Source organism: Chiloscyllium punctatum, chromosome 12, assembly GCF_047496795.1.
Source record: "Chiloscyllium punctatum isolate Juve2018m chromosome 12, sChiPun1.3, whole genome shotgun sequence".
NCBI lineage: Eukaryota > Metazoa > Chordata > Chondrichthyes > Orectolobiformes > Hemiscylliidae > Chiloscyllium > Chiloscyllium punctatum.
Genome location: NC_092750.1, coordinates 38,601,694 through 38,614,805, shown reverse-complemented (window position 1 = coordinate 38,614,805; position 13,112 = coordinate 38,601,694).

Here is a 13,112-nt window from a genome sequence, read left to right as displayed (position 1 = left end):
GCTTTCCAAGTCAGGATGGTGAGTGGCTTTTTGGGGAACTTGCAGATGGTGGTATTCCCATGTATCAGCTGTCCTAAGTGGGAGTGCTCATAGATTTGAAATGTGCTATGTAAGGAGCCTTGGTGAATTTCTGCAGTGCATCTTGTGGAAGGTACACATTGCTGAGAAAGCGTCAGTGGCAGTGCGACCAAATGTTTTTGGATGTGGTGCAAATCAAGTTGCTTTGTTCTGGATGGTGTCAAGCTTCTTGAGTGTTGTTGGAGCTTCATTCATCTCGACAAGTCGGGAGTAGTCCATCATTTTCTTCATTTGTGCCTTGCAGATGATGAACAGGCTTTGTGGAGTCAGGAGGTGAATTACTTGCTGCAGGATTCCTAGCCCCTGACCTGCTCTTGTAGCCTCTTATAGCCTGAATTGGAAACTGGAAATGAAGATTTGTGTGAAAAAGTAATTGTTATATGGGGTGGGAAATGGAAACAATCAGTAGAGTGTCACAACAGCTTTCATAGAATCTTTTTGCATCTCTTATAGACTCACTATTTATATGGTGAGCCTAGTTCAGTTTCTGGTCAATGGTAACCTCCAGGATACTGATAGTGAAGGTTTCAGTGATGCTAATGTCATTGAAAGTCAAGGGGCTATGGTTAGATTGTCTCTTATTGGAGATGGTCATTACCTAGCATTTGTGTGGCACAATTGTTTTTTGCCACTTTTCAGCCAAATATTGCCTGGATATTTTACAGGTCTTGCGGCATTTGGAGGTGGACTGCCTCACTATTTGAGGATTCAGTAATAGTGCTGAATATTGTTGCATTTGAACATGAACTGCTTCTGTATTTGAGGTGTCACGAATGGTACTGAACAATCAACAGCAAACATCCTGACTTCTGATCTTCTGATGGAGGGAAGATCATTGATGAGGCAGCTGAAATAGCTGGGCCTAGGCCGTGAGGAACTCTTACAGAGATGTCCTGGAGCTAAGATGCCTTGTGCCTGGCATGACTCCAAACAGTGGAGAGTTCATCCCCACCTCCCCCCCTCCCCCACCCCAATACCCATTGTTTGCAATTTTGCTAGGAGCTCCTTGATGTCACACTGTCAAATGCAGCTTGATGCCAAGGGCTGTAGGTCTCACCTCTGAAAATCAGCTCTTTTGTCCATGTTTGAACCAATGGCATTATTGTATGATTTGATTTAACTTATTATTGTCATAGGTACTGATGTACAGCAAAAAGTTATGTTTTGCATACAGTACAGACAGATCATACCACACAAAGTGCATAAGGGTAATGGAACAGTGTGGGGAATACAAATGTTATGGATGTAGAAAAGCTGCACAAAGAGTGAGCTCAGCATTAAATTTAAAATGTGAGAGCTCCATTCAAAAGCCTAATCACAGCAGGGAAGAAGCTATTCTTGAATCTATTGGTCTGGTGTATTCAAGCTTTTGTATCTTCAGCCTGACAGAAGAGATTGGAAGAGATTATAACTGGGTGGGAGGGGTCTTTGATTATGCTGACTACCTTTCCCTGGCAGAGAGGGAAGTCAGTGGAGTCAGTGGATGGAAGGTTGGCTTGCATGATGCACTGGACTATGTTCACATCTCTCTGTAGTTTCTTACGATTCTGGGCAGAGCATTTGCCATAGCAAGTCGTGATGCATCTGGATAGAATGCTTTCTATAAAACTTGGTGAGTGTCTTTATGGACATGCTGAATTCCCTCAGTGTCCCTTAAGAAATAGAGGCATTGATGTGCTTTCTTGACCATCGCATCAACATGGGTGGACCAGGACAGATTGTTGGTGATTGTCACTCCTAGGAACTTGACACTCTTGACCAAATGTGTCTGTAAGACATGACTAGTCATGCTGTTGCTTAACTATTCTGTGAGACACATTCTGCTAATTTTGGCATTAGCCAAAACTTGCCAAAACTGTGGAGTGCATAATTGGACACAATACTCCAGTTGAGACAGAACCAATTGTTCACCATACATGTCCGCCATAACCTTGTTGTTTTTAAATTCTATGCCTCTAATTATATAATCCAAGATTCTGGATGTCATATTAATTGTTTTCTCAACTGAAACTGCTACTTTCAATAATTTACACATGCATACCTAGATCCCTCTACTCCTGCACTCCATTGTTCCTGTCATTCTTCCATATTTTCGAGTATTTCTACTGATATGAAATGATTACAATGTCAACTTATTGTGCAAAGAACAAACAATAGGAATATAAAGAGATCTAAATCAATTGGCAGAAGGCATGATGAATGGTGGAAGTGGTTCACTGCAGTTAAATACAAGGTAATTTTTGTTAAGTGGTTACTGACAGAGCTAATTAAATTTTAGTATCATTCCCTGGGATATACAATTAAGTGGAGACAAGGTATTTTGACAATATATTGCCAGTGAAGTTAGATTTGGAAGATTGTGTCAGGTTAGGCTCCTTATTTTCAAAAAGAGATGATGTGCTGGAACATTCAGGGCAAGTCATGATTTTTGGAGTTCCAGGCTTTCCAGGAAGAGTTCTGCAGAATTGAACTTGTTTCGCTGAGGAAGTATCATCTGGCTGTTTCAAAGCTAGGATAGAGCTGGATGCAAAATTCTTGACTTAGAGTGTGAGCACAGATTAGAGGATGCATATATAAAGTGAAAAAAATTCATAGTTCTAATCAGCTTGGTTTTTTCTTTCATTACTCTGACAGAATATGAAGAACAAGTTCATAGCCAAAATAATGAACACTATGCTAATGAACACTTTTGAAAAAGAGCTGAGTAAATATCGGATTAAGAAAAGGGTTAGACATTGTAGGGATCATTGTGTACTCATTGGGAACTAACTGACCTGGAAATTGACCAACTCTGATTGATCGTCCATTTTAATTGGCACCCAAGTGGTTCTATGTGCCCTTCCTATAGAGTTAATTGACCAAGCATTCCATACAACAGTGTGTTGTTCACATTTGGTATCACCAATGGCAGCAGCAACCAGAATTGTGGCAGTTGTGGTCGTATGAATATTCTTGAATTGACTATTTAGCTTTGAACATTAAGGACTATTCCCAGAGAACATATTCTCAGAATATTAAAATTATGGAATAGAGTTTGTGACAGAATAAATAGTATATCTGTGTGGAAGGAACAGTGCATTTGCTTATGCCCTGCTTCTTGGTGGCCTTGTCGAATGAAAGACAAAGAAAATGTAATCTGTTTGCATGGTCGACATTAACAAAGACCCATAACTAATTCACAATGCATTTTTGATGGAAGTTGTGTGTAAAACTGTAGACAGAAGGATAAAATGCACATTTACAAATGTGGAGAATGTAAGCACAAAAAACCTCAACTGCCTTATGTTATCAGCAGTAAGGTAATGAAACCATGCTTCTCTGCATGTGGTGTTGCTATGATTTACTTGTTATACAGTAATGATTACATAGTACTAATACTTACTTAAACACATCATGCTTCATTTATTATATATCCTTTTTAATTGTTTGACCTTTGACAAAATTCAAATCTAGCTACTTACTGAAAGCTTGGTCAGTCAGAAACATTTGTGACTTACTAATGGTGTAAAAGGAACAATGATGAATACAAATATAATTGCTACTACATTAGTTAATAAATCAATGTAAAAGAGGTTATTAAATGTATTTGCTTCTAATTGCTTTTAATTAAGTGGTTTAATTGTAATACAATAATTATTCCATGTTAATCCTGTTCTTGCCACAATCCAATCAAGTCACTGCAAGACATAGATTACTGCAACGTGGAATACGGTTAAAGATGTCTTAAATTATCATGCACTCTTCTCAGATCTAAAGAGTTTTGTTTCTGCATTATTTATCGTGGATAATATTAAGTTGAAAAACTGCAGAAAAATTATTTAACATGCTGAATGTATGCCCTTGAAACTGGAGATAATGTAAATGCAACGAAATAAGTGGTACACTGCCCTTGATTATATTGAAACATAGCATCATGGTTTATGATGTAGAATGAAGCTATTCTGTCCTTTATCTCTGCACCATCTGAAGAAGAGTGATCTGACTTAATCCTACAATCGCGCTCTTGCTGGCTGTCACACACTGTGAAAATGGTGAGGTCTGGTGCCTGTACAGCCCATTGAGTTCCAGACATTCTCTCAGTTAAAAAAATTCTCATTGCCCCTCTAAACCTTCTGCCAGTTACTTGAAATGTATTCCCTTTGGTACTGATGCCACTACGAAGGAAAATAGATTTATTTATACTGCTTATAACTTAATGCACTTCAATTAACACTGTCAATAGTTTCCTCTATTCCAGCCTGGAAATATCCATATGAATTGCTTCTGCATCCACTCTAGTGTGATCATATCTTTCCTGTGATATAATGACCAAAACTGTATTTAGATGAGCCAATAGCTAGAATATGATGTGTTACATAATTCAAGCTTAACTCTCACTGCAATTATAACTATGCCATGTATAATTAATAAACTATCTTGCATGGTTTCTTAACCATCTTCTTTAATTGCCCTGCTATCTTACTATGTTGAATGACTCTTCTGTGCCGTGATCTTGGTGGATCTTTGAACATGTACTGTAAGGTTCCTCTATTTCTTCTTACTATGTTGCATTGAATCTACTCACCAATATTTGAGGTTCAGAGCAAAGTGTGCAACTTTGCAGAGGGACATAGACAGTTTAAGTGAGTGGGCAAAAGTCTGGAAGTTAGAGTACAATGTTAATAAATGTGAAGTCATCCATTCTGGTAGGAATAACCTTAAAAAGGACTATTATTTGAATGGTAGATGTGCAGAGAGACCTGGGTGTCTTTGTACATGTATTGCAGAAGGTTGGTTTGTAAATGCAATAGGTAATTAAAAAGGCAAATGAATTTTGTCCTTCATTGCTAAGGGGATTGAGTTTGAAAGCAGAGAGGTTATGTTGCAGCTGTACGGGGTGCTGGTGAGGCCACACCTGGAGTACTGTGTACAGTTTTGGTCTCATTACTTGAGAAAGGATGTACTGGCACTAAGGGGGTGCAGAGGAGGTTCAAGGTTCACTTGGTTGATTCCAGCGTTGAGGGGGTTGGCTTATGAGGAGAGACTGAGTAGACTGGGATTACATTCGTTGGAATTTAGAAGAATAAGGGGGCATCTTACAGAAACATATAAAATTATGAAGAGAATATATAAGATAGAAGTAGAGAGGATGTTTTCACTGACGGGTGAAACTAAGACAAGAGGGCATAGCTTTAAAATTAGGGGAAGCAGATTTAGGACTGAATTGAGGAGGAACTTCTTCATCCAGAGGGTTGTGAATCTATGAAATTCCTTGCCCAGTGAAGTAATTGAGTCTTCCTCATTGAATGATTTAAATTTTTTTTTTGAATAGTAAAGAAATTAAGGATTATGGTGAGAGGGTGGGTAAGTGGAGCTGAGGCCATAAAGATCAGCCATGATCTTATTAAATGGCAGAGTGGGCTTGAAGGGCCAAATGGCTTACTTCTGCCCCTAGTTCTTATGTTCTTATGTTTAGTATCCTATCATATATTGTGTAATCCTTTGCCCAATTTGACTTTCCCAGAATGGATTACGTTTTCAGTCCACCTGAACAGTCCATTCTGATCTTCCTATAGTCTATAACTTACTTGTTTACTTTCAAACATGTGGACAATTTTGAACCATCTCTAAATTTCTTAACCAGACCCTTTCCATTTAAGTCTAAATCAATCAAGAAACTGAGAACTGATGCTTATAAAATCTCAATGGAAACAGCCAACTGACCGGTGATTGGAAAACATGCATCAATCATTACCTATGTTTCATATTTTTGTATAAGATAAAGAATCTGAAGGAATTAATGTTCATGTTATAATGCCACCATAATAAAAGATACTTGCACTTGACAAGATACTTCTTTTAGAGAAGATACTTTCAGGCATTCTTGGGGAACCAACTAATCTAGAAGAGACTGAACTTATCTACATCAGTGGATATCCTGTTGATAATGGATATTTTCTTTTCGAGCTGCGCAGAGACATTATTACACATTTCTGGAGTAGATGGAACTTGAACCTCTTGGATTCTGTTGATTATGTGCTTAATTCAGGAGCAAGTGTTGCTGTCCTACCAGACCAATTACCGCAGCTAAAGAAGAAGCTAAAGCATACAGAGTTAAGCCGGGTAGCATGGTGGCTCAACAGTTAGTTAGCACTCCTGCCTCGCAGCTCCAAGGACCTGGGTTTGATTCCATCCTCTGGCAACTGCGTGGAATTTGAACATTCTTCCTGTGTCCACATGGGTTTCCTCCAGGTGCTCTCATTTTCTCCCACAGTCCCAAAAATGTGCAGGTTAGGTGGATTGGACATGAGAAATGCAGGATTATAATAGGGGGGAACTGGGTCTGAGTGGGATGCTGTTTGGATGGTTGGTGTGGATTTGATGAGCCAAATGGCCTGCTTCCACAATACAGGGATTTTGTGAAATAGCTATCGGAAATTCAGGAATGCAATAAGTTATACCACAATGCACAAAAACATTAAAATTGTGTACGCTATTCACAATCAACTGACTTCACCTGTACACATCTCAACCCTAATTTTTTTTCAAAAGGTTGGGTGAGATTGAGAACCTCCCAGAAGCAAACAGCTATCTGAAACACTTGAACAAACCATGAACAAACCATTATTGACCAACCCATTAAGAAGCAGCATGTAGAAAACTTCATTGGGCTTCCCAGACTTCATTGGGATCCAAACAGAACAAAGAAGCAATCACTTATGTTGACCTACGAGAGCTGGTTAAGACTGTCAACATAGAGAAAAACAGACTTGGAAAAATGTTCAATCATCAGCGTTCAAAAACAGAACAGCCTGTGCCAGTGACAGATGGTGCTACATGAGTAGCAATCTTTTATTAAAATGACTGTGAGTCTGATAAAGTTTACTTCACTAGTCAAGTAATTACAATGGGCCACTAAAGATATCCTGCCTGATCAACAACTTTAGGAAAACAGGCTGAATATCATAGAATCCCCACAGTGTGGAAGCAGGCCATTTGGTCCATCAAGTCTACACTGATCCTCGAAAAGCATCCCACCCAGACTTAACCTCTACACTATTCCTCTAATTCTGTATTTCCAATGGCCATTCAACCTAACCTTTGGATTATGGAAGGAAACCAGAGCACCCAGAGAAAATCCATGCAGACACAGGGATAATGTGCAAACTCCATATAGGCAGTCATCCAAGGTTGGAATCAAACTCAGGTCCCTGGCTAATCATTGAGCCAGCGTGCCATACTGCATATGGTTATTTGAGAGGCAAACCAATGGTCTTAGATGCAGCACACAGTCAAGAAGAAAAAACTGCCTGGCTTCACCATCCAGGAAAAAGTACAAAGGAGACTCCTCATCCAGTTAGAAAGTGATTGCATGATCCAGAAATTCAGGTTATAACAAGGAAATGAGTACTTGTTTCAACTGAGCATCTGTCTTCTTGGATGGACATTCATGAAATTAAAAGTCCCCAAATTATTTTATAGGACAACTACCTGAAATGGCAGAGACAAATTCCTCTGTGAATTAAGGAGATTAAGGGTTATCTAGATCAGGAAATGGACAAACAATAGGTCTACAGGAATGATGACCTCTGCTACCGATAGCCAAGTGTTATGAGATCCTCCAGTAGATAAACAATAACAAATCAGAGCCAAAATTAACAGTACTGAGCAAGTGACCTACCATTTTCTAACTCTAAGGAGAGTTTGGCCTAAGGGTTAGTGTGGGGAGATGGGGTCATGGAAAATGTAAAATAGTGAAATAGATAATTATGTGAAAGGCCAATTATGTGGAAAAAGCATGATGTTTGATGTAACTGCCCCTAACATCCTGGGAATTATATCTGACCAACTGTAGTTGTACTTATTGCTATCATGCAGTAATACATTTTGTCATCGAACAAAAATGCCTCTTGAGTGGATATTCTATAGTGGTGTACCCTGTATCACTAATAACTAGTTAGGCCACAGACAAAGGAAAATGAGGAAGGATTGGTTGCAGTGAGCAACCTTGAAAAGAGCATACCTGTTGTTATTACATTTGGTAGAGGTAGCAAATATCTCAAGGTACCAGGTATGGTCAGCAGGAAAACACCTCACCTATTATTGAGGTAATACTGATTTAATTTGCCACTCTCTCGGACATCCATGGGCTTTTACTTTTCTGATCAGTTTAACATATGGGCTCTTGCCTAAAGCCTTGATGAGTCCACATACTCTGCATTAAATCCTGCGACTTTCATGTTTCCTGTTATTTTTCAAAATATTCAATTATGTTAGTTCAATACAACCCTTGCTGACAAGTCCAGACTAACTATCCTTGATTAAGCTTTCCTAATGATGATTGATATTTTCTTCAGAATTATTTTCAATATTTTTCTCACGTCTGAGTGTACACTGATTAGCCTGTAATTGCTTGGTCTATATTGTTAAACAGCAGTGTAATGTTTACAATATTCTCATCCTCTAGCAACAAACTTTCTGGCAGAGGGGATTGTAAAATGATAGTCAATGCCTCTGCTATATTTTTCCCTTACTTGTCTTACTTGTTAGGGATACATTTCATTGAGACTTGTCAATTTATTTACTTTCAAAGAGCGTAAATCACTTAATATTTCGTTTCTTGTGATGTTTATACTAGCTAATATTTCTCACACCTCTTCCTTACCTACAATGTCTCTATTGTCACCACCTATTATGAAGACAAACATAAAGTATTCATTAAGAATTAACCTCCACAAACAGATTTTTAAGTCTCTTATTTCTTGCTCTTTATGGATTTATGAAACCTCTTTGGAATTCTTTTGATTATTTTTGCCATTTTGCATGCCCTCTATCTGATTTTTAATGTCATTTTTAATTACACCCCAACACTTTCTGTACTTCTCAAGAATTTCTTGAACAGCAGTCTGCAGTGCTGGTTGCTAGTCTAGTAACATTCCCATTGCATCACTGGCTTTCACTAATTCTTGTATAAATGTAGAAACCCTGTTTTGAATAACTGCAATGGTTTTCCGTCAGGAAAAGTCAGTTAGTAATAGAACCCAGACCACACCAATTCTGTAAAGGAGCTATGATAGATACAGTTGTTTTTGTGAATAAATCTTCTAATATTTGTTCTCAGTAAGAACCCTGTTGAAAAGAACCCTAAGAGCCATATTGAAAACCATCTGGAGGAAGCATTCAAGGTGGCAAGGGCACAGAATTTTTTCTGGATGGGAGACTTCATTACACATCATCAAGAGTGGCTTGCTAGTCTGACTACTTCCAGGTTGTCCAAGTCCTAAAGGATATGCTACAGATGCAGTTGGTCAGCTAAATAGTGAAGGAACCATCAAGAGACAAAAATATCCCTGACCTCCTCCTCATCAATCCACGTGTTGCAGATGCATCTCCCCTTGACAGTATCGGTAGGAGTGACCACACAGTTCTTGTGGAGAGAAAGCCCTGTCTTCACATTGAGGATGCCCTTCATTGTGGTATCTGGTACTATTGCTTTGCCAAAAGAGACAGACCTCAAACAGATTTAGAATCTCAAAACTTCGCATCCATGATGTGCTATGAGCCATCAGCAGCAGAATTGTATTCAACCCACAATCTGTTTCTCAAGGCCCAGTATGATTGCCAAGCTATCATTACCATAAGTCAGAAAATCCACCCTGGTTGAGAATGCAGGGGGGATGCCAGGATTGAAACCAGGCACATACCTAAAAATGAGGTGCCAACCTGACAAAGCTTCTTGACAGGATCAATGCCTGCCAAACAGAATAAGCAGCAAGTGATAAACACGGCTAAGTGATCTCACAACCAAAGGATCAGATTTAAGCTCTGTAATCCTGCCTCATCCAGTTGGAAATTGTGCTGGTCAATTAGGTCAATTAACAGAAAATGGAGGCTCCACAAATATTCACATCCCCAATGTTAATGAGTTCAGCACATCAATGCAAAAAACAAAGTTGATATATTTGCATTTTTCTTCAGCCAGAAGCGCAGAATAGGTAATCCATCTTGACCTCCTTCAGAGGTAACAGTCTTCAATTATTTCAAATCACTCCATGTTAATTCGAGAAATGGCTGAAATGGCAGTAGACACTGTAAAGGCTGACAACCTTTAGCAATAGTATTGAAGATTTGTGCCACAGAGCTAGCTACATCCTCAGCCATGCTGTTTCATCACAACTACAACACTGGTGTCTACACAACAATTTGGAAAATTACTCAGTCTACTCTCAATCATCAGCGAAGTGATGGAATATGACACCACCATAACGATCAGATAGCAATTGCTTAGCAATAACCTGATCATAACTCCCAGTTTGGGTTTTGCCAGGTCCACATGGGTTCTGATCTGATTACAGCTTGGTCCAAATATGTACAAAAGAAGTTATCTCTAGAGTTGAGGTGAGAGTGACATCAAGGCTGCATTTCACTGAGTGAGGCTTCAAGGAGCCCAGCAAAACTGGAGGCAATGGGAATCAGGGGAAAACACACAAATCCCACCTAAAAGCTACCAATGAGTGTCCCTTTAAGCCGTTCTTCCAAACATGTATGTTTCTGAGGCCCACAAGGTAAAACGAAGCAAATTGGCTGCTGAACACCCTCTCATCTCATCGTACTTAAACTGCATTATGGTAGGAATGATCTTATGCCTTCTTGATTTGAACTAATTCAATGCAATTGATCCTTCAGTTCAACTAAGCATCATGAATAAAATCATCAGGCACTCAATTATTTCATACAAGTGAATTCCTGACCTCAGTTACTAACAGTTATAATCACAAACTGAAGTTCCTGCTGACAACTTACTGACTCATCTACCCCAATTGCACAAGATGATTACATTAAAATCAGGATCTCTGTCTGGGATTTTCCCCTCCCTAGAAGCAGTGGTGATAGAAGTGGCAGGAAGAGCAAATAATTGAGCAGGTTGGTATCACATTCTAGTTTATGTATTTGACTACCATCAATCCTTCTTTCTCTTTATTGGATCTGTGGCCTATTGAATGATCAATGGTAGAGAATAGACTACTTGTCAGGGTAAGCAGCAAGACACTTATTTTCATCACAGAAAATCACAGAATCCCTACACTGTAGAAACAGGCCATTTGGACCAACAATTCCACACCGACCTTCTGAAGAGTTCCCACCCAGACCCATTCCCCTACCTTATTACTCTACATTTACCCATAATGTACCTAACCTACCCATCCATGAACACTATGGACAATTTAGCATGGTCCATTCACCTAACCTGCAAATCTTTGGACTGTGGGAAGAAACCGGAGTACCCGGAGGAAACCCACACAGACATACGGAAAATGTGCAAACTTTACACAGATAATCGCCTGAGGCAGGAATCAAACCTGGATCCCTAATGTTGTGAGGCAGCAGTGCTAACCCCTGAGCCACCATGCCACCGTTTTATTTAACAAGGAGCTTATTGCATGGCAGCAATAGGCACAATTTATATTAATTTGTGAAGCTTAGTTACTTAGGGCCATCAAGAGATATGCAGAACATGCCTGAGCCTCTTGAGAACCCCTGCAGACTTTGTAGCTTCCACCCAAAAGCTGCATGACATCAGGTATGTTGACCTCAGTGCATCATGAACATCAACTCTTTCAGAACAATTACCTTAATAACAATAACCCCCAGTGATATATGACCCCTTCCTCCTCCTGCTACCTCACTTTAGTGGTTCAGGGTTTTATTCCATCAGTTCTGATCAACAAAAACACATTAACTCTGTTTTCTCTTCACAGATCTGCCAGACCTGCTGAGTTTCTCCAGTAACTTATTTTTGTTTTAGATCTCCAACATCCAGCATTTAATGCCCATCCTTTGTTTTATTTTGGCTTTATCACATCATTGGCCCAATTAGATGAGTTCCTCACAGACTAAAAAATGACAACTTTTCTCAACAATTACAATGGACTGATTGGCTTGCTGGGTTTGAGGGCGGGAGCAAGTGATGGTGCCGGTGGGGGGGGGGTGGGTTCCGCCAGCTTCTGATTGGCCAGCAGCTTCATGCAGGGCAGGATCAATGATTGACTGTGAAGCCTGATGGGCATCTTATCCAGCAGGCTTCTTCATTATTCAAGTGGGGCTGTCTTGGTTGTGAAGATACCTGTCCCAAACTTGAGCCAGAAGGAGCAAAAACCAAGCCTACCTTTAAGACATGTATTAGCAATTACTTACATGGTGGCTCAGTGGTTAGTACTGCCTCACAGTGCCAGGGATCCAGATTCGGTTCCAGCCTTGGGCGATTGTCTATGTGGAGTTTGCACAATCTCTCTGTGTCTGCGCGAGTTTCCTCCGGGTGCTCCGGTTTTCTCCCACAGCCCAAAGATGTGCAGGTTAGGTGAATCAGCCATGCTAAATTGTCCATAGTGTTAGGTGCATTAGTCAGAGGGAAATTGGTCTAGGTGGGTTACTCTACGGAGGGTCGGTGTGGACTTGTTGGGCTGAAGGGCCTGTTTCCACACCGTAGGGAATCTAATCTAATCTTACATGTAGGATTGAAGAAAAATGCAGAACACACTTAATGCTGTTAATGTCAAACTAATTCAGAACCAGTTTCACGTACTATCTGTTGTAATAATGCTTAGATGGATACAAAGATCTTTAGCATTAGGTTAAGCTTGATAACTAATCACCAAGACAAAAATTCATTCTGCAGTTTTCCAAATGATGAATTTCTTAGTTGGGCTATTTCGGAAGGTGCTGAAAATCAAAAGCCAATTTGCACTGCTGTTTTGCACCTTGAGAAGTGGTACCTGGACATACTGTGAATTCTTCAATAAACCTTTGTATATACCAATGGACAAAATGTAGCCTGAGGGATGAGATGTAATTACAATAGAGGGAATATCAATAATTCATTTCATAGAATTAGAATCTTACCTAAATGGAAAACATCAGGAAAAACCAATGTGCAAACAATACTTGAAATCTAATGATTGACTTCTATTTTCTAAAGTTTTATTTTTAGAACATTATAGTGGAAGTCACCATAATTCAGTAGGATTTAGCATAATTATGGAAAAGGCTAAACAAGG